Here is an 18,542-nt window from a genome sequence, read left to right as displayed (position 1 = left end):
ACCCCCCATTTTGTGTTATGGGGCAGTAGAAAGCTTACTGCACCTTGAAGCTTCTTCTGTTTCATTGATTGATTGATTGATTGATTGATTGATTGATTGATTGGGTATAAAAAGGTACAAACAACAATACAACCCAGAGGATAACACGTAAAAGCATACTTAAACACTTGTTTCCAACATGGTCCTCGATGCTATACAAAAACCAGAACAAAACAATACACAGAAAACATACTTTAAACAGAATCCATTGTAAGTCACTCTGGACCAGAGTAACTAAAATATAAGTGTTATTCTTTTCTTCTCATGCGATCCTATTCTAACTGTTGTAGCTCTACTTTGGTCCTACATTGATTGCCTTTCACTGTGCAATAGGATGACAGTTTCAATTCTGTCCTATTCTTTCAAAGCTCAAAAGTCCTGTTTCGCAGCTCAACCAATTCTATTCTGTTCTGTTCTGTTCTATTTTATTCTATTCTATTCTATTCTGTTCTGTTCTGTTCTGTTCTGTTCTGTTGTGTTCTGTTCTATTCTACTCTACTCTCCAGTGAGGGAGTTTTTTGCAGCTTCTAGACTCTAGACCACTTCATCAGGAGCGTGACGTGGCTGCGGTAACAGCCATTTTACAGCGCAGCGGATTTGGCTGATGTGCATGGCACGCTAAACTACCATGAAGTAGAACTGGTGCGGTTATGTGCGTGTGTGTGTGTGTCTGTGTCTGTGTGTGTGTGTCTGTGTCTGTGTCTGTGTGTGTGTGTGTGTGTGTGTGTGTGTGTGTCTGTGTGTGTGTGTGTGTGTGTGTGTAGCAGACAGTGTGAGAAGCGTGTAATAGGCTCACCTGTCCCAGGCTGCAGACTGATAGACAGGTGGAGAGAATCAAAACCAGATGGAAAGAGGGATGGATGGATGGAGGAGGGGAGGAATGTGTGGATATGGAGTGCTTACATTGCAAATTTTGACTTTGCACTTAACCTTTTTCACTGCAAAAACTGACAGACTTGTTATTTTATCTTGTTTCCAGACTTATCAAGCTTATATTAGGATCTTTTTAGCGAAATCATCTCACTGCACTGGCAGATAATTTTACTGGTTTCAACAAATTTGACTTTTTTTTCCAGGAGAATGTAACTTGTTTCAGGACATTTACTTGGTAAAAGTGAAATTGTCTTGGAGAAAGTTTCAAGATTTTCTTCATTGTTTTATGATGATTTCTTGAAAGAAGTCATATTGGCATGAATCAAGTGAAATGTATTGAAACCAGCAGGATTATCTGCCAGTGCAGTGAGATAATTTGACTAATCATGAAATAAGCTGATAGGTCTGGAAACAAGTTAAAATCACTTGACAGATTGTCATTTTTTGCAGTGTTCCATAGTTTTTCATCTCATCTACGTTGTTGTATGTAGTTTATCTTCTACTTTTAGGGTTTGTCTTGGTGCTGCTCTCTTTGCCAGGTCTCTGTTCATCTCAGCGGGACGGCCTGGTTGAATAAAGGCTATATAAAAAAGATAGAGGAGAGGAGAAATAGACGGAGTAGCAGGAAGGATAGGAGAGGTAACAGTGGGAGGATGAATAGCCTGGAGAAGTAGGATAGGGAGAACTTGCAGGATGAAATAATCATTCTTTTATTTTTTATTTTAAGCAATGTGAATTATTAGTCGTCTTAAATCGGATTGTGGCGTTCTAAAATCCTTCAGTGCACATGCTCAGTGGATGTTGTGACTGACTGTGTGTTGTTCTGACAGGTTGAAGAGGACTGTGCTCACGGCTCTTCCTGTCTAAGGTAAGTTACAGACACACTCTACATGTCTTTGCTGTAGCTTGTAACTTTTCCGCTTTTCGTGTTTGTCATCTACTTGAATTTAAAGTTCATGTGGTGCTTTTTTTTTTTTTTATGTATTTGTGCTGAGTAAGTTTCATGAGCCAAGGGTCCGTGAAACCCATTTAATTTTACTCATAAATAGACAAAAAAAAATGCAGTGTCACTTCTTCATTTTTCTGCTTGACAATGTAGCAGTGAACCTGCTGCATCTTGTAAATTTGTTTTACATCACATTACATTTCGCTCTAGTCAATGTCAAGACGATCGCTTCAGTGTTAGGTGCTTGATATGTGATATAATGAACAATAACAGCAACATTTGACATTTTTCCACGACTGGAGCCTTGCATATGAAAAACCAGAGATATTGTGAACCTGTTTAGTCTCTTGAACTGAATCATGAGTTGACTGTTTATATGAAGGCTTTGGTCTGTTACAGCCTTTCTCCACCCACTGAATCAGTGCTGAAATCCTCAATGAACTGCTTTGAGTTGTTGTGCTTGGGTTCAAAAACATTGTTGAATATACTATTTCATCAGTAAATTATTAGTCAAGTCAAGCGCTTTATTGAAGTTTGGGCTCATAAAAACCAGGTTGAGAAACTCTGGTCTGGTGGTATGGTGGTCTCTGCTTCTGTCAGTAGCATGTCGGGTGTATCTGGTTGTTGTGGTGACGTACATGCGTCAGCAGTAGGACGTGTGTATGTGTGTGTGTGTGTGTGTGTGTGGTGGCGGGCGTTGAAAGGACTCCAAGAAGGGGCATTGGGTTCCTCTGTCCAGAAATGCCAGCGACACACACATGTCGACAGTCGGATACAGAAACGCAGAAATGTGGACGCACAGACATATACACCGACACACACACACACACACACACACACACAGGAAACATGCAGACGGGGGGACACACACGTAGACAGATAGCCGGATTCCATGCAGGCTGGTGCCTTGAGTTCATACTGACAGCTCAGCACTCTAAGGTTACATGCAGGGGAAGTCCAGCGCCTGCTGCAATGCTTTGAACACTGATAGTTTGTGTACACACCTTCATTCACCGAGCAGCAGTGCAGTTAAAGTGATGTTGAACTCTGGTAGTGTCTTGGGTTGTGTATCTTCCTCCATGATAAAACCCCAAAATCAGTGATTCTGTGATCTGTTGCTCCGGTGGAGACGATTGGAGAATTGTGTTTTCTTCTCTCTCCATTCACTGCCATTGTATGGAAGAACAGTCTGAAAATCACACTTCTAGCACATAAACAAACGCAAACAAAGCAGATTCTGACAATATATAAAACCTTTCAGTTTGAAGTGGAAACCCCAAATTCTTCTGATTTGATTTCGGTGTTACACTTGTTGGTTTAATCACAAAAAGAAAGCGATTCACTTTCAGCACCATGACTAGTTTTTGTTTTTTTTTACATATTGTCAGAATCTGCTTTCTTCGTGTTCGTTTATTTGTGATTTTCAGACTGTTCCTCCATATAATGGCAGTGAATGGAGAAAGAAAATAAACACAATTCTCCAATCTCCTCTACCGGAGCAGAGAACAGAGAATCACAGATTTTGTAGTTATAACTTATCCAGGATACACAACACTTTAAAATGGAAACAGAAAAGTCTGCATCCTAACTTTGACAGGTTTGCATTTTCACTACAAATGACGGCAGAGATTTGCATACAAAATCGGTATGTAAATTGTTGCTCACTCAGCAGCTCGGCTGGAGAAGCTGGGGGTTAAGGGCCTTGCTCAAGGGCAGCTTGACAATAGTTGATGAGAGAAGGGAGAGCATCACTCATTTACTTTCCCCAACCAGATTTTCCCCATGCTGGTCCGGGGATTTGGACCGAGGATACGAGCCCGCGCGAGCTTCAGGCTACCGCTGCCAGCCAGGTGTAATGCAATCTAATTACTGTGTGATTCTGTTTTCGCAGTAACTGTAATTGAGTTCAAGTTGAAGACTTCATTCCCCCCAGTGGGAAAGTGGGCTCGCAGCGAGGCATATGTCGCGTTACGTAATCACAATAAACAGAGAGACGAAATTCAGAAACACGAGATGCATTAAATGGAATGGAAGGAGAAGTAGATTGCAGCAGGGAGCGGAGAGTGGAGGGTCAGTCTGTCAGTCTGAAAGTCTGAAAGTCTGTGGCACTTGGGATCAACAAGTACAATGGATCACAGATACAGCATTTCTAAATCAGATTACTCTAATCCTGATGCTTGTGATCTATTATTCATATATCTTGGATGGAGTTTATTTTGTAAAGAATTGTATTGCATTTTGTTTTACATAGTCATGGGTGTTATATGGGGATTTTATATATTTGTGTATCTGATGTCCAGTATTTTGTCTGTCCTGGCAACCTGGTTGATATGGCAATAAGGAATACTGACATCTTGAATATATCCATTTTGGGAAATATTACCTCATGTTTATTACTGAATATATCTAAAATACAGAGAACCCACTCTGTGTAAGTGTCATCCTTCTGGTAACCAAAAACTTACCAAATATCCTATAAAAAGGACCCATAATACACCCTCATAAACCTCCAATAATTTCATTTAATTTCAATTTCATTCATTTTATTCTCAACTTTCAAATAGATATTCTTGCAGTGTATGGTCAGATTTTATTGATTTATTCAAAGCCATGGAGGCCTCAGTGTCAGTTGGCAATCATGCACACACACACACACACACACACACACACACACACACACACTCTCATGCATGCATTTCTCTCATTAACAGATTGTTAGGTGGTACACAGTTTGGCTTTATGAAAACACATTAGTCCTATTAGTTGCCCTGCATTTTCAAAAGCCTGTACTTTTCTCTTCTCTCCATTGCCCTCGTTCAAACACACACACACGCACACACGCACACACACACGCACAGATGCACACAGTCCACCCCACCCTCCTTCTAGACCCAGCAATACATGGGGACATCCATCATATTTAATCATCCTGAGTTGCATTAGCAAACTCTCTCTCTCTCTCTCTCTCTCTCTCTCTCTCTCTCTCTCTCTCTCTCTCCTCTCCCCCTCTCTCTCCTCATGTCTCTGGCCACTGTAACGAAAGCGCCCTTCGGCATGCAGGTCGGCAAGATGCTTTGTAGACACTACCATGTCACGTACACTTGCAGATGCATGCGTATCTCTCCCGTCTGCGAGTGTGTGTGTGTGTGTGTGTGTGTGTGTGTGTGTGTGTGTGTGTGGGCTCGGCAGTAATGTGAGATAGTGTGTTTTGATCCCTCCGGGTCGCCCTGTCGCCAGAATCACCTCACACACACAGGCAGTCTCCTCTCTCTCTCTCTCTCTCTCTCTCACTCTCCCTCACACACACACACACACACACACGCACACACGCACACACACACACACACACACACACTTGCCTATTTTAGATCAAAATGGCATTTATTTGTCCACAATGTTCCCTGTACTGGTGTGTGATTTATGTTGCAAATGCAATCGGTTGGAAATTGACTTTGAAATTGACTTTTAGTTCTAACAAGTATAACAACGTTTATTTTGGCCCTCACTCTGTTTCTCTGTTTCTCCCAGCCTCTCTCTCTCTCTCTCTCTCTCTCTCTCTGTGCGTGTGTGTGTGTGTGTGTGTGTGTGTTGCCCAAGAGCTGTTCTGCTCTAATGGATTCAGAATTACCTGAGAGCTCTTCCAAGTTCACTCATTATGTCAAGAATCAGGATGTGTTTTTTCCTTTGTAGAATCTCTAATATCTTTTTTATTGCCAACAGCATCTCTTAATAGAATTCATTAGTTATCATAGCACACAGGGAGACATCGTCTAGGCTTTTTCGTTTCCAAAATTATTTATTTATTTTAAACCACGGCGGGCTGTCCATTTTCTTCGATTTAGAGGGCCAGAGAACACACCGCAAGTAATTTAATCTCACATTAAGTTTTAAAATTGTCTCCTCATAAAGTGTCTAAAACAAGTTGAATTGTATTGGAACACGCAAACTTTTCTCATTCCATTGGCAAATTTGTTTTAAGAAAAATGTGACTTTAAGATTTAATAAGAATATGAGATGACATTATCTAATGAAATCTCTGGGTACATCAAAGTTTTGCGTCACAATATGTCCATCCATTTCTCCTTTATAATATTTGAGGATCAATAGCATACGCACTGGGAAAACTGATAAACTTGTTTTTTTAGTGAAATCATCTCACTGCACTGGGAGGTAATTTTACCGGTTTCAACAAATTTGACATTTTTTCAGGATAATGTAGGAACTTGTTTCAGGACATTTACTTGGTAGAAGTGAAATAGTCTTGGAGAAACTTTCTTCATTGTTTTATGGTGATTTCTTGAAAGAAGTCATATTGGCATGTATCAAATTAAATGTATTGAAACCAGCAAGATTATCTGCCGAGATAATTTGACATCATGAAATAAGCTTGATAGATCTAGAAACAGGATAAAACCACTTGAAAACTTGTCATGTTTTGCAGTGCGGTGTGGTGAATGGGTTTTGAGCAAACTCTGACTTTGCTACCTAAACAGCAGCAGTCCAATGGGAGACCATGAGGATCAGGAGCCAAACCTATATAAATCCTGACTAAACAAAGCATAGACAGATCCATACTGAGCCTGCCTCAAGATCTTGTATAATCAAACCCACCAAGAGAGACAAACTCTGCTGGTCTTAAATCATTCTGCAGGGCGAGATACAACAGGTGGCATGATGACAGGCTTTGTTGACAGTCCAGTACAGTATTCAAGTTGACAAGGCGATATGAAGATCAGTGCTGGAGATAGATAGATAGGTAGATAGATAGATAGATAGATAGATAGATAGATAGATAGATAAGAACATTATTAATTCCAGAGGGAAATTCAAATTGTTGCAGCAGCAAGACACTTAAGACACAACACATAGACAAAACAAAGCACAAATCAGGTACATATTTAGGAGAATAAAAAGTAAAGAATAAAGCAGCATGTTGTACAGAATATGTGCAAATTGTTACATACTGCGTGTCACAAGTGTGTGCGACAAGTCAAATAACGGCATTAACCCAGCCGTGTCCTGACCACGCTGACAAGGCATTATTTCCCAGCCCAGGCTCTCTGTTGTCGGTGTCAGTCGGCTCCGTAACCAAGCAATATTGGCAGAGCTAATGCCAGCGAGAGCCGTGTGTCTGCTTTGTAAGATACCATTGTTGACAAGCCGGGGCTCTGCGGCCTGTAGCAGCGCTGACCAGGGACTGGTAAGGCAAGGAACAGCATTAAAGCCAGCAATCAACTATCATGTTGACAAGCTGCGAGCGCGCCCGCCTCGCCTGGTGTTGTTGACAAGACACTAGATGCTTGGTGACAAGCTGCTTGCTATTCCACACCCATGTTAGCATGGCCAGGGTCACATTGACATCTGCAGTCTGGGGAAACTCGAGCCTATCTTTCCAACAAACATTGTGTGTGTGTGTGTGTGTGTGTGTGTGTGTGTGTGTGTCCATTGATGGGGATTAGTGAGGATGTGTGAGTCTGGCTCCCTGGGATGGCCCAGCTCGCTGCTGGAGGTCAACGCATGTGTGTGTGTGTGTGTGTGTGTGTGTGTGTGTGTGTGTGTGTGCCATGCAGTGGGGGGTTAGGCCTGGATTGTAATGACAATGGAGAGGAATTTAAATGAGAGAAAAAGGGGATCAGGGACGTTTGCAAGGAGGATGGAAGAGGCTTCGGCACTATTGTTATTCTTCCTCTTTGTCATTCTGCCTCTATCTCTCTATTACAAATCCCTCTCTCTCTCTCTCTCTCTCTCTCTCTCTCTCTCTCTCTCTCTCTCTCTCTCTCCCTCTCTCTCCCACTTGGCTTCTACATTTCTCTCTGCCTCTCTTAGTTTTATCCTACCTTATCCCCATCTCTGTCTCCTCCTGTGTCCTTCCGCCCTTTTTAATGTATCTGTAATTCCCTCATTTTTTTTCTTTTTTCCCCTTCTTTCTCTCAAGAATCATAAGGCCTACACTCTATGATCCTCTCTCTCTCCCTCTCTGTTTCTTTACTTTTATGAATGTAATGATGATGTGTTGTGTCGAGAAGAACTAGCTCTGCTTTCCCCTCCTAATGTTAAAGCTCTGTATCACTCCAAAAGTTTGGGTAAAGTTTGCCCCTTTTCTCTCTTTCTCCCTCATTTCCAACCCCCCTTTTCAATGTCTTTCTCTCTCCTCCTCTTAACTTTCTCCCCTCAGCCACATCTCTCCCTCTCTCTCTCTCTTTTTCTTTTTCCATCTCCCTGTCTCGCCGTCTCTCTGTGTCTCTCATTGTGTGTCTGTCTCTTTCTCAGTCTTCCCCTGTCTCTGGTGTTATTACCCCAGCAGTCTGTGGTCAGTGCAGTCCAGTTGCTAATATGGCCACTCTCAATGCAGGCTCATTGATTTTAATCTCTCTCTCTCTATCTCTCTCTCTCTTCTCTCTCTCTCATACACACACAAACACACACACACACACACACACACACACACTTTCTCTCCCCATCTCCTTTTGTCTGCCCCCCCCCCCCCCTTCTCTCTGTAGCGGCTCTAATTGCGATCAATTAGGAAACTTCAGAAGGCTGAAATAGGAGCTGTGACAAGGGGCATCCGCTGAGCTGGCAGAGAGAGAGAGAGAGAGAGAGAGAGAGAGAGAGAGAGGGAGAGAGAGGAGGGAAAACAGTGACATAGGAGAGAGAGAAGGAAGAATTTGGTGTCGGCAGATGAGCTAATGGTAATAGCGTGATTGATGTGGCTACAGCAGCTGAAAGTCACATCGTTTTTCATGCCAGGTATTGATTCCTGACAGCCTCTTGTTAGCCTGGGGGCCCAGTGGATCGAGCATGGCACTAACGCTGCCATGGTTAGGTGTTGAATTCCCACCGGAGATGTATGCAGTTACTTTGCTGTGAGGCGCTTCGGATAAAAGCATTATACTCCAGATTTTGAGTATGTCAGCTGGTAAAAGAGACAGGTTATCTTGTGACAATAGCACCAATTTACTTTGGAGGATCCATGCTTTTGTGTTTTTTCTGCACTAGGTATCTTTGTACATTGACAGCTCCAAATGGCAGCAAAATTTTACTTCAATACCCAGAAATCCTGTGCAGTGAGGTCAGTGAACGTCACACAGCAGCTCATGGTCACCAAGCGGCCGGTCTGTGATGCTTTATACCAAAGAAACCAAAGAGACGAGAGAGGAAAATATCTAATGTTGGTGAGTCCAGCTTTCTTTGGATGGTGTGTGGATACCCAACACCAGAATTTCATTTAGGCAAATAAAGCGAATCTATGGTCGCTCAGTTAGTGGAGATGGGACACAATTGCAGCCAAACTTTTTGATTGAGGCTGATAAGACGGGTGTATTTTTATTGCCAAGTGCAGCTTTAAACTAGGCTCTGTTGGCACAGTGAACATTATGAAAGCAACTTAAGCTTATCTGTTACTTGTCTTCCTTCTACCAGGCAGCTGTTTAATAGCAGTAAGCAAAACTTTCTGCAGTCAGTCTTCAACAGCTGTAAGAAGGGCTTGTTAGTATTCATAGCAATCCTCATTGAAGTCTATGGGTGCTGCTCGCTGCAAGGAATGACAGTAAAGGAACTTGTTTCCCACTATGTGACAAGAACACAGTGAATAAAAAAATAGCTAAATAAAAACTCAACAGTTTCCTGTAAACCGTTTTGGCAGCGCATGGCTGAACGGCAATGCTCAAACTTTTAGAAGTAGCACATTCATCTGGAGCAATTGTGGTGACAGTTTTGCTGGAAGAGTGTGGCAAAGAAATAAGTGACGCCCTCCAGCCCATTAGAAGTAAGTGCTCACCCCCAGGCAACCATCCAAATTAAATATTATTATTTGTTGGAAATGCAGTGTATTTGTAGCCTCAGGTTTTTTTAAGCCCCAATGCACTTTTTTGACCATCTAAATTTTTAGCATAGTTTGTAAACATTTTGTAGCTTCATAACATAAAAAAACAAAGTTGAAAACACAAAAACATTCTAATGATGAGTTAACAAAATAATGCTCTTCCTTGCATCAACAGCCAAGCAATTATTTTTACGGTGGCACAGTCGCCACAGCAGCAGCAGCATCGTCTTGAAAGGCTAAATTCAGGTCATTAGTCAGGATGAGTCACTTCACTCTTCTAATCTCACACAGCCGCATCTCCAGCTCAAACAACAAGGTCTGGAGAAGTTCTTGTGATAAAACGTGGGATAACGAGACCTCGCTCAGCCCAGAGCAGCACTGATTGGCTCTGGGTTTGAAGTAGGGTTCTTGCACAATCCCCCGGAAACGGCACGTCTGATTTGTTTTTCTGCCCGGGTGGAAGTTTCCATCAAGAACACTCTTTGGTTAAATTAAAGAAGAAAGATTTGAATGTATGAACATTTTGTGGAGGGTAATAGCAGACTCTGCACATCGTTCAAACCTCACCTTTGTAAAGTTTTGTTTAGGTAGCTAGCTAACTGCTAACTGTAGCAACTTCCTTGTTTCTGTGACAGTAAACAAGTCAGCACCAGTGCCACATTTCTGCACTAGTAAAAATGTTTCTAACCAACTACTGTGTTTAAATTTCTCATATACCACTATATATAGTAGTGCAGTATATGCTATACTACTATTATTCTTCTATACGTGGACGATATCAAACTTATCATGGTGTGGTAAAACTCCTTTTCTAAAGTCATATCTGCTCTTTATTGAGCAGTACCTGCTTAACAAAATCAAGTAAGATTTGCATTGATCTGAAAACTTTAGCTAGGAATGTTCACACCTTGTTTACAGATTTTCACACAACTCCCACAATCCTCGTCTCATATGCAAATGAGATTCACATGATGTAACACAAGGAGAAGTTGCTCTGTTGCTATCCATGTGCTGCGATACTGGGATGAATGGTGATAAATACAGTTTAACTAAAACATTTTTTGGATTTCAAGGATAATGAATCACATTTTTGTATAGGCAGAGCTTCTGTGTATGTAAGTAATATGCTAATGCTAACTAGCAAGTGAACTTAGTTAACATTAATGCATTCTAAGGCAGTTGATCAGTTAGGGAACCAAAGAGCTGAAATCTCATTCAAACAAATTGAGTAGGATAATTATGTAATAATTAATATATAGCCCTAATTAATTATAATTAATTAGGTCTGTGTAGCATCATGGGAATGCACAGAATCTGTACTTGTTTGGATCAAAAGAAAGTCTCCACTTCCGGGTTTTATTGGTTCTGGCGGTGCAGCTTCCACTTTGTTTACATATGGATCACAGACTGACCCTTCAAACACAAACTGCAAGACAACTTTGCTTGAACAGTCTGTTACAGAAAAATGAGGGACGCCTTCCAGCTAGTTAGCATCAAGTATTCCCCCCCAAGGCGAAGATTATAAATAGCGTTATTTTCCGGAAGTTTTCCTGAGTGAGCTTGTAGCCGTCAGCTTTTTCAGGCAACGGCACAGGAATGTTTCGACCAGAGCAAATTTCACAAGATTCATGTTATTTCATGAAGAGCTTGACTTTCAGATAAAATAAGCTTGTTGTAAATACATCTAATGCTATTTTTTTTGGGAGGTTTTCTGCCACAGATATGGGCCTGTGTTTGTAGCCTTGGGTTTGTTAAGTGTTGTTTCTGTTCTTGATATCACACAGGAAGGAGAGAGCCCCTGGTCTCATGTTCAGTTGGCTTTGCCTCAGGGCATACAAGCCCTTTTATCTTGTCACCCTAATGTGTGTGTGTGTGTGTGTGTGTGAGGAAGGGAGGGAGAGAAAGAGAGAGAGACAGCAAGAGAGGAAGATGGGAGGATCAATACCGAGCCGTCAGGAGGTCTGCTACTCCCAGAGAGAGAGGGAACAGGACACCCAGCAGAGAGTGGAGAGAGAGAAAGTAATGGAGAGAGAGAGAGTAAAGAGGAAGAGGAGAGAGAGAGAGAGAGAAGGAAGAAGGGACGGAGGGAGGAGAGAGAGAGAGAGAAGGAGGAGAGAGATAGATGGACAGTGGAAAAGAAATAGGGGAGAGAGATTGATGGAGGTAGAGATGGAGAGAGAGAGAGTGGATGGGCCCGGTGATAAATGAACAGAGAGCAGGGAGAGGAAGAACGCAGAGGAAAAGAATAATGGAGGTAGAAAAACATTGAAAATGAAAGGAACACGGCGGGGGAAAAGGACATGTGGGGGGTTAGAGGCAGAGGAGGGACAGAAAATGAAGTAGTTGTAGTCGTAACAGGTGAACCTGCTGCTAATCGTCTTGTTACACAACAGTAAGCTGATCAAGGAGCTCGTCCTCAGACTTAAATGGGGGTAAAGAGCAACGGCACAAAAAGAGAGAGAGAATCGAGCAAGAAAAGCACTGGGAGGAGAGAGAGAACCTGCTGAGGTGAAAGAGATATTATGTGAAATACTACACAGAATTGAAAATGTACTGTCAACAAAAGGGGATATTTGGTTTAAAAACTCATTATTAAACATGGCATCACTCTCAGGTGAAAACCCTGTATCTCCAAAATGTTAACTTTTCAGGAACTAAGAAAAACAGCCTTGTTTTAGTTTGATCACAATGTATTTTAGACTTTATCCTGTGGGTTTTCTTTTGGTTTCATAAAGCCCAAGAGGTTGAAAACATGCAAATCACCAAAATTGAAGTTACATGGTTTTCACAGGGATACAACAGCGTTAGGAAACAATTGGATAGATATATTCCAAAGTGATATGTATACATACGTAGGGAAAAAAAATAATTTCCTCATGTTCATCATTCAATATCTCTAAAATCTGGAGGGTCCAGTCTTTAGGTGTTGTCATTTTGTCACTTTAGCTACCTACTGTGTTTTAAAAAGCACCCTAATGTGTTTTATTTTTAGTTTTCTATGAGTGAAGTTTGAATTAACTAAAACAATATCCTAACCTTAGAGACCCCATGAAACAGCATCTTTACTTCCTTGATTTGATGCATTTCCTATTGAAACAAGATGGAATATGAGTCAGGGAGACAAAGACTATTTGATGGAAGGGGTGCAGAGGGGCGGGACTGTTCAAAAATCTGTGATGTTTTATTGGTTGGAATTTATATTTACGCCTACTAGTGCAGCATGAGGTCACCATTAAAGATACTATGTTTTCCATGAAGTAAAAGTAATGGGAATTAATTTCACAGGGACTTTAACCAAACTGTTTTAGTTGCCTAACATTCTGGGGCGGTCTTACCATTAGGCAAAGGTAGGCGACTATCTTAGGCCCCACAATATACTAGAATACAACTTAAATAAACATATTTGTCATCAGTTTAAAAGAAACAGACACACTAAAAAGAACCCCTCTTTTTGTTACAATAAAAATGTTTTAATCTTATGTCAGGTTATAGTGGTAATGGGCTATTCCACTTAACTTCTAGCGCAATATTGCCTCTTGACTTTAACCTTATTTTGCTTTGCCACTGCACCATTTTCTGCAAGATGCAAAGAACTGTGCAAGTGGTGGAAAATAGAAGGTATATAATAAGAAATACAGGATAAGATAAATTAAAAAACGGTAAAAGACATAATACTGTAAAGTGTATAAGAGGAGAGAATAAATTATAAAAAAAGGGTGAATGTTGGGATTCAGGGGGCCCCATGTTTGCCTTTGCCCAGGGCCCCCAAATCACTAAGTCCGCCCCTGCTAACATTTACCAAAGTTTTACCGTCAGCTAACCTTTTCACATGACGAACAGGTGAAAATGGCGTGTCCGATTTCCCGTCATCACCACATAACCCCTTCACGGTGGAGGAGCGTAATCTTCACATTATTCATGTCAACAACACGTGTTTCAGAGTGTTGTGTCGCGGGCTGCAGGGTGGTCCAGCGGTCAGAGAGACCAACCCGCTACTGAAAAGTCACAGATTTGATCCCCGAAACAGCCGGCGCCTTGTTTAAATCCACCGGGAATCATCGTCCAAAGAGCCTGAGCCTCTTCCCCGTTCACTCACTGTAAGTGGATAAGAACATCAGCCTTAAATGCAAAATGGTAAATCTATAGAGAAACCATCCTGTAACTGAAAGGTCACACATTTGATCCCCCGAAACAGCCAAGTGTCCCGTTCAAGTGTCCTTTAGTAAGTTGCTCCGGATAACCGTGTCAGCTAAACGCCTTGGATGTAAATGTCAACCCCCATCTCTCCCTTCCCTCCCGCCTCCCCACTGTTCGCTATCTAAAAGAGCAGAAATACATATGCTGTTGGGTGGATGTTTCTTCCCAAAGCACCTCGCAGTTCTGTACTGAAAATCCATGCATTTTTACTCTGGTGGGATTTAAAAACCTCTAACCCTGGCAGTGTTAGGAATGCCCCCTTATAGAAGCAACAATACACAGCGAGTTTATTTATAACGTTTGTTTTTGATGCATAATTCAGCGAACATAAACATCAAATGAGGACAGAAGGGAAACTGTATCCCGCAAGATCTAAAAGCTTCGACTTGACACCCATAATGAATATTTAAACCCTGATGACCTTACCGCTGCGCATGTCTGTAAATGATTTATTGTTCCGCCTCCCACATGTCTATTTTTATACCTTTTGTCTTTTTTTATTCCCGTTTCACCTCTTTTTATCTTCTTTTCTTTCTTCTTCGGATTCTTTTTTTTTTTTTTTCATTCCCAGTGCTTTAAAATCCTTAACCAAGACAGATAGCAGCGAGTCGTGAGGCCATTCGGGGGGCTAGGTTATAAAGAGTGCAGACAAAAACAGAAAGAAAGAAAGAAAGAAAGAAAGAAAGAAAGGTGTGAAACTGCTCTGAACAGTTCTGAAATTGGAAGACAATAAACAGTAAGAAAGGAAGAGAGCGAGAAAAAGAAAAAAACAGCTGAATTATCTGTGAACATCATCAACTATAATTATCTCTCTGCAGTGTATTTCAGCCCCTGATGATTAAGTTTCTTAATGGGCTGTGGGAATAGTATTATTAAATGTTAAGGAATAAGATAGAGAATAATAGCCCATTATTATTAAATGTATTAGAGATGGAGAATTTCGATTGCGGGGCTCGTTATACTTGGACCAATAATGACCCAGGTTTCTTAATGAAAAAAATGACTTTGAGACGTAACACCGTTTCTCACAGTGGAGCAATGGGGTGTAATGATAAGTATCTTTCCCATTCGCTCTCTATCTGCGTTGTAACACTGCAAACGATTAAGTATTTAATGCATTGATATATTACTCACTGATCAAGTAGTAAATCCTATGGATGAGTAATTTTCTAATGCTGAGAGAAAGTAATTAGAACTGTCTGAGCCATTTCTCAATGTTTTTTTGAACTGCAAGCGATATATGGTGTGCAGGAGCCTAAAGCTATCTAATTACTGTAATGATGATATTGATTACAATAGATTAGTTATTGACTGTGCTGTCTTTTAACCCTAAAGGTGATGCTGGTAATGAGTGATCTGTAGCGACCCCATATCTTGAAAAGTCAACTTTCTGTGAATTTAGAGCAAACTAGTTGATGTTGTTTTACTTGCTGACCGTGATATTTTGACTTGAGAGACAAAGCTATATGTGCATTACAGTAAAAAAAGGCTTGAGGATTGTATCTTATCTTAGGTTACTGAAGGGCATTGTCTTACTTGAGCATTGTATTCAAATTTGCGGATGTCATTGCAGCAGCTAATTTGGATATGCAAATAAACAGGACATGCAAAGATTTAAGAATGCATGAATGAATGAATGAGCTTAATCTCAAAATGAGATCCACCATTAGAACAACACACAGAAGAATAAAGGTGCGAACTGGAACTGAACATGGTTCTTCAGAGTGACGCCATAGAAGAACCATTTCTGGTTCCACAAAGATCCTTTTAATATCCCAAAGAACCGTATATGGTTCTTCTTCTTCTTAGTTACTGGATAGTGGTTGGTGGCATAAATGTGGAAAATAAGCAAACTCCTCCATAGTATATATTGTGCAATTGCAAATGAGGCTATACAAGGACAGATAAACAAAAACACAATGCAGGTGTCTAAGCAAAGGAGAGCAGAAATGGTTCTTTAAAGAACCTTGGCCTGAAAGGTTCTTTGTGGAACCAGAAATGAACTAGTTCCTCTATGGCATCACTCTGAAGAACCATTTTCGGAACCTCTTTATTTCTCTGTGTGAGAGTAACACCTTCTCTTATAAAATGATTGATAGCGCAAAACTAAAAGCAATCAGGGTGCTAAATAAAAGGACAGCAGGTAACTTAAGTCCTTGGCTGGCAAAATGGCGACACTTTTCCAGGCCGGGTCGTCTAATTTTAGAGATATTCGGCGATGGGCACCAACAGCCTCATCCATATCAGAACATGGCAGAGCAACCTGCCTCCCTCCGCCTGTCTCTCTCAAGGTTATGGCTGATAGGAGAGCAGAGGGTTCAGGTTTCACTAATGCATCACGGCTGCTGGAGGACACACATGCACACACTCTCTCGTCCTATCTCTGTCTCTCTCTCTCTCACACACACACACACACACACCCCTGTGAACTGATACCCTCTTATAGGTCTAAAGCGCAGCCATGGCCCTGTGTTATCGTGCCCTTGCAACCTGCTGGCAAGCTGCTCTCTCTCTGGGCAAATCACTTGTCTCCGTGTAAACTGACTGAAGTTAAACAGTATAGTGGAGCAGGAAATTTCAGTTGAAGTATTTCATTCAAAAAATGAGATAGCCGCCGTTTGAATGTGACAAATTGATTGGTGGCTGGAAAGTGAAACTCAGTATTCAATATTACTGAATGTTCGGTGATATTGTGTATATATTATCCTGTAATATTATTATGTATATACTATTATTATTATTGAGCCCTTTACTCACAAAATAGTCACATTTATAGGAGGTGTGTGTGCTTTTTTTGTTTTGTTTTGCTTTATTGTCATTTCCGAAAATGGACATATATAGCATTTTGGAGTGAAACACTTCAATTCGATTATTCACATGAGCGCTCACATTTTGGTGGAAGCAGAGATTTCAAGGTTTCTAACGTTATTAAATATGTCACGCTGGCTAAAATTGAAATGTGGACAACAAACAGCAATACATTTTCTCTCTCTCTGCAACGCTTTCTCTGTCTATCTGTCACATACACACACACACACACACACACACACATTCACCTCCGCCCTGTGTTTAATGATGTTGTTTAACGGCATTGCAATGTCCTAACGTTTACTGCCGGCGTGATTGAACTGCCATAACAAAATGGTGTTTTCAGGTACTCAGTATAGATATGCCGTCGCTCGAATGACGCGTTAAAACCTGGATATAAAAAAATATGGACGTTTACACTGACGCAGATAAAGACTTCCCCTCCTTTACACAGCAGATTCACCGCCATGTGCTGCTGTGAGAGACTATAGAGATTTTAAATTGCATTTGATGACCGACCATTGACCTCTAATATTAAGCAAAGGGAGAAGTGCTAAGGGGTCAATGACATTCTCTCTCTCTCTCTCTCACTCTCTCTCTCTCTCTCTCTCTCTCACTCTCTCTCTCTCTCTCACACACACACACACACACACTCTCATTGGCGTAGTGAGAGGGCCTTATTGTGTGAGGCAGAGGAAATGCAGACACATCAGCAGAGGACAGGCCTTCCATTGATCCATGATATACGCTCCTCTCCTCTCCTCTCCTCTCCTCTCTTCTCCTCTCCTTCTCTTCTCTCTCTCTTGCTGCTATATCCCACACTCTCTCTCTCTTCCTCTATATCTCTCTACCCCTCTCTCTCGTTCTCTTGCAGTTTCTGTTATCTGCACTCCACTCTCCGTATATTTCTCCCAGCCCCCTTCTCTATATTCTCGCCTTCTCTCTCTCTCTAGGCTATTTCTGTTATTCCTCCTCTCTCTCTCTCTCTCTCTCTCCCTCCATGCATCTGCTAACCCAACTCTCTCCCACTCTTTTCTCTGCATTTCTGCTATTGCCTTTCTATCTTTCTCTCTCTATCTGTCAAGATTCATCCACCTTTCCTCTCTCTCCTCGCTATCCCCAGTTCAGTTACATCATCCCTCTCTTCTCTCTCCTCTCCCTCTCACTAAACCACTCTCTCCTCTTCTTCTTTTCCTTCCCCATTCTATCTCTCTCTCACTCCCGCCATTCATCTAGACTTTTCACTTCGGTGTGGAAATTTAGTTGAAAACAGGAAACTAAAAGATGAGGGAGGAGGAAAAGGGGGTAGGAAAGGAATGAGAATAGAGGTAAAGAAGAAAAAGGATGGAAGGGATCAGGGAGAGAGGGAAGGAAGGAAGATAGACAGGTAGGTTGGAGGAGGGAAGTAGGCAGGGGGTAATGAAGGAAGAACACAAATAGAAGGAAGGAAGGAAGGAAGGAAGGAAGGAAGGAAGGAGGGAAGGAAAGGACTGAAATAAGGAAAAGAGGGAACAATGACAGAAGAAAGAAAGGTAGGAAGGAAGGAAGGAAGGAAGGAATGATGCAAATAATTAGGGAAAGGCAACAGGAGGGAAGGAGGGAAGGCAAATGCAGAAAAGGGAGGACGCAAGGAAGGAAAGGACTAAAATAAGAAAAAGAGTGAGCAATGAAGGAAGAAAGAAAGGTAGGAAGGAAGGAATAATCAGGGAATGACAAAAGGAAGGAAGGATGGAAGGTGGGCAAGAAAATGCATGAGTTAGAAGGGAAGGGCGGAAGGAAGGAAAGAGGGAAGGAAGGAAGGAACGAAGGGAGGGAGGGAAATAAGGAAAGAAAGCAATGAAAGTTAGTTTGTATGTT

General features: G+C 41.5%; 1 protein-coding gene across 1 annotated transcript in view; it reads left to right on the top strand.

Annotated features, from left to right (window-relative positions):
- Positions 1 to 18,542, top strand: part of cntfr (ciliary neurotrophic factor receptor) — a 330,551-nt gene that overhangs the window by 43,848 nt on the left and 268,161 nt on the right. The window contains exon 2 of the mRNA XM_078286337.1: positions 1,743 to 1,780. The gene's annotated coding sequence lies outside the window, so the exon portion shown is untranslated. The remainder of the gene's footprint in view (positions 1 to 1,742; positions 1,781 to 18,542) is intronic.

Source organism: Centroberyx gerrardi, chromosome 2 (genome assembly GCF_048128805.1).
Source record: "Centroberyx gerrardi isolate f3 chromosome 2, fCenGer3.hap1.cur.20231027, whole genome shotgun sequence".
In the NCBI taxonomy this organism is placed as follows: domain Eukaryota; kingdom Metazoa; phylum Chordata; class Actinopteri; order Beryciformes; family Berycidae; genus Centroberyx; species Centroberyx gerrardi.
Note: the sequence above shows the minus strand (reverse complement) of the source record. Positions and strands in the feature narration are given on the sequence as shown.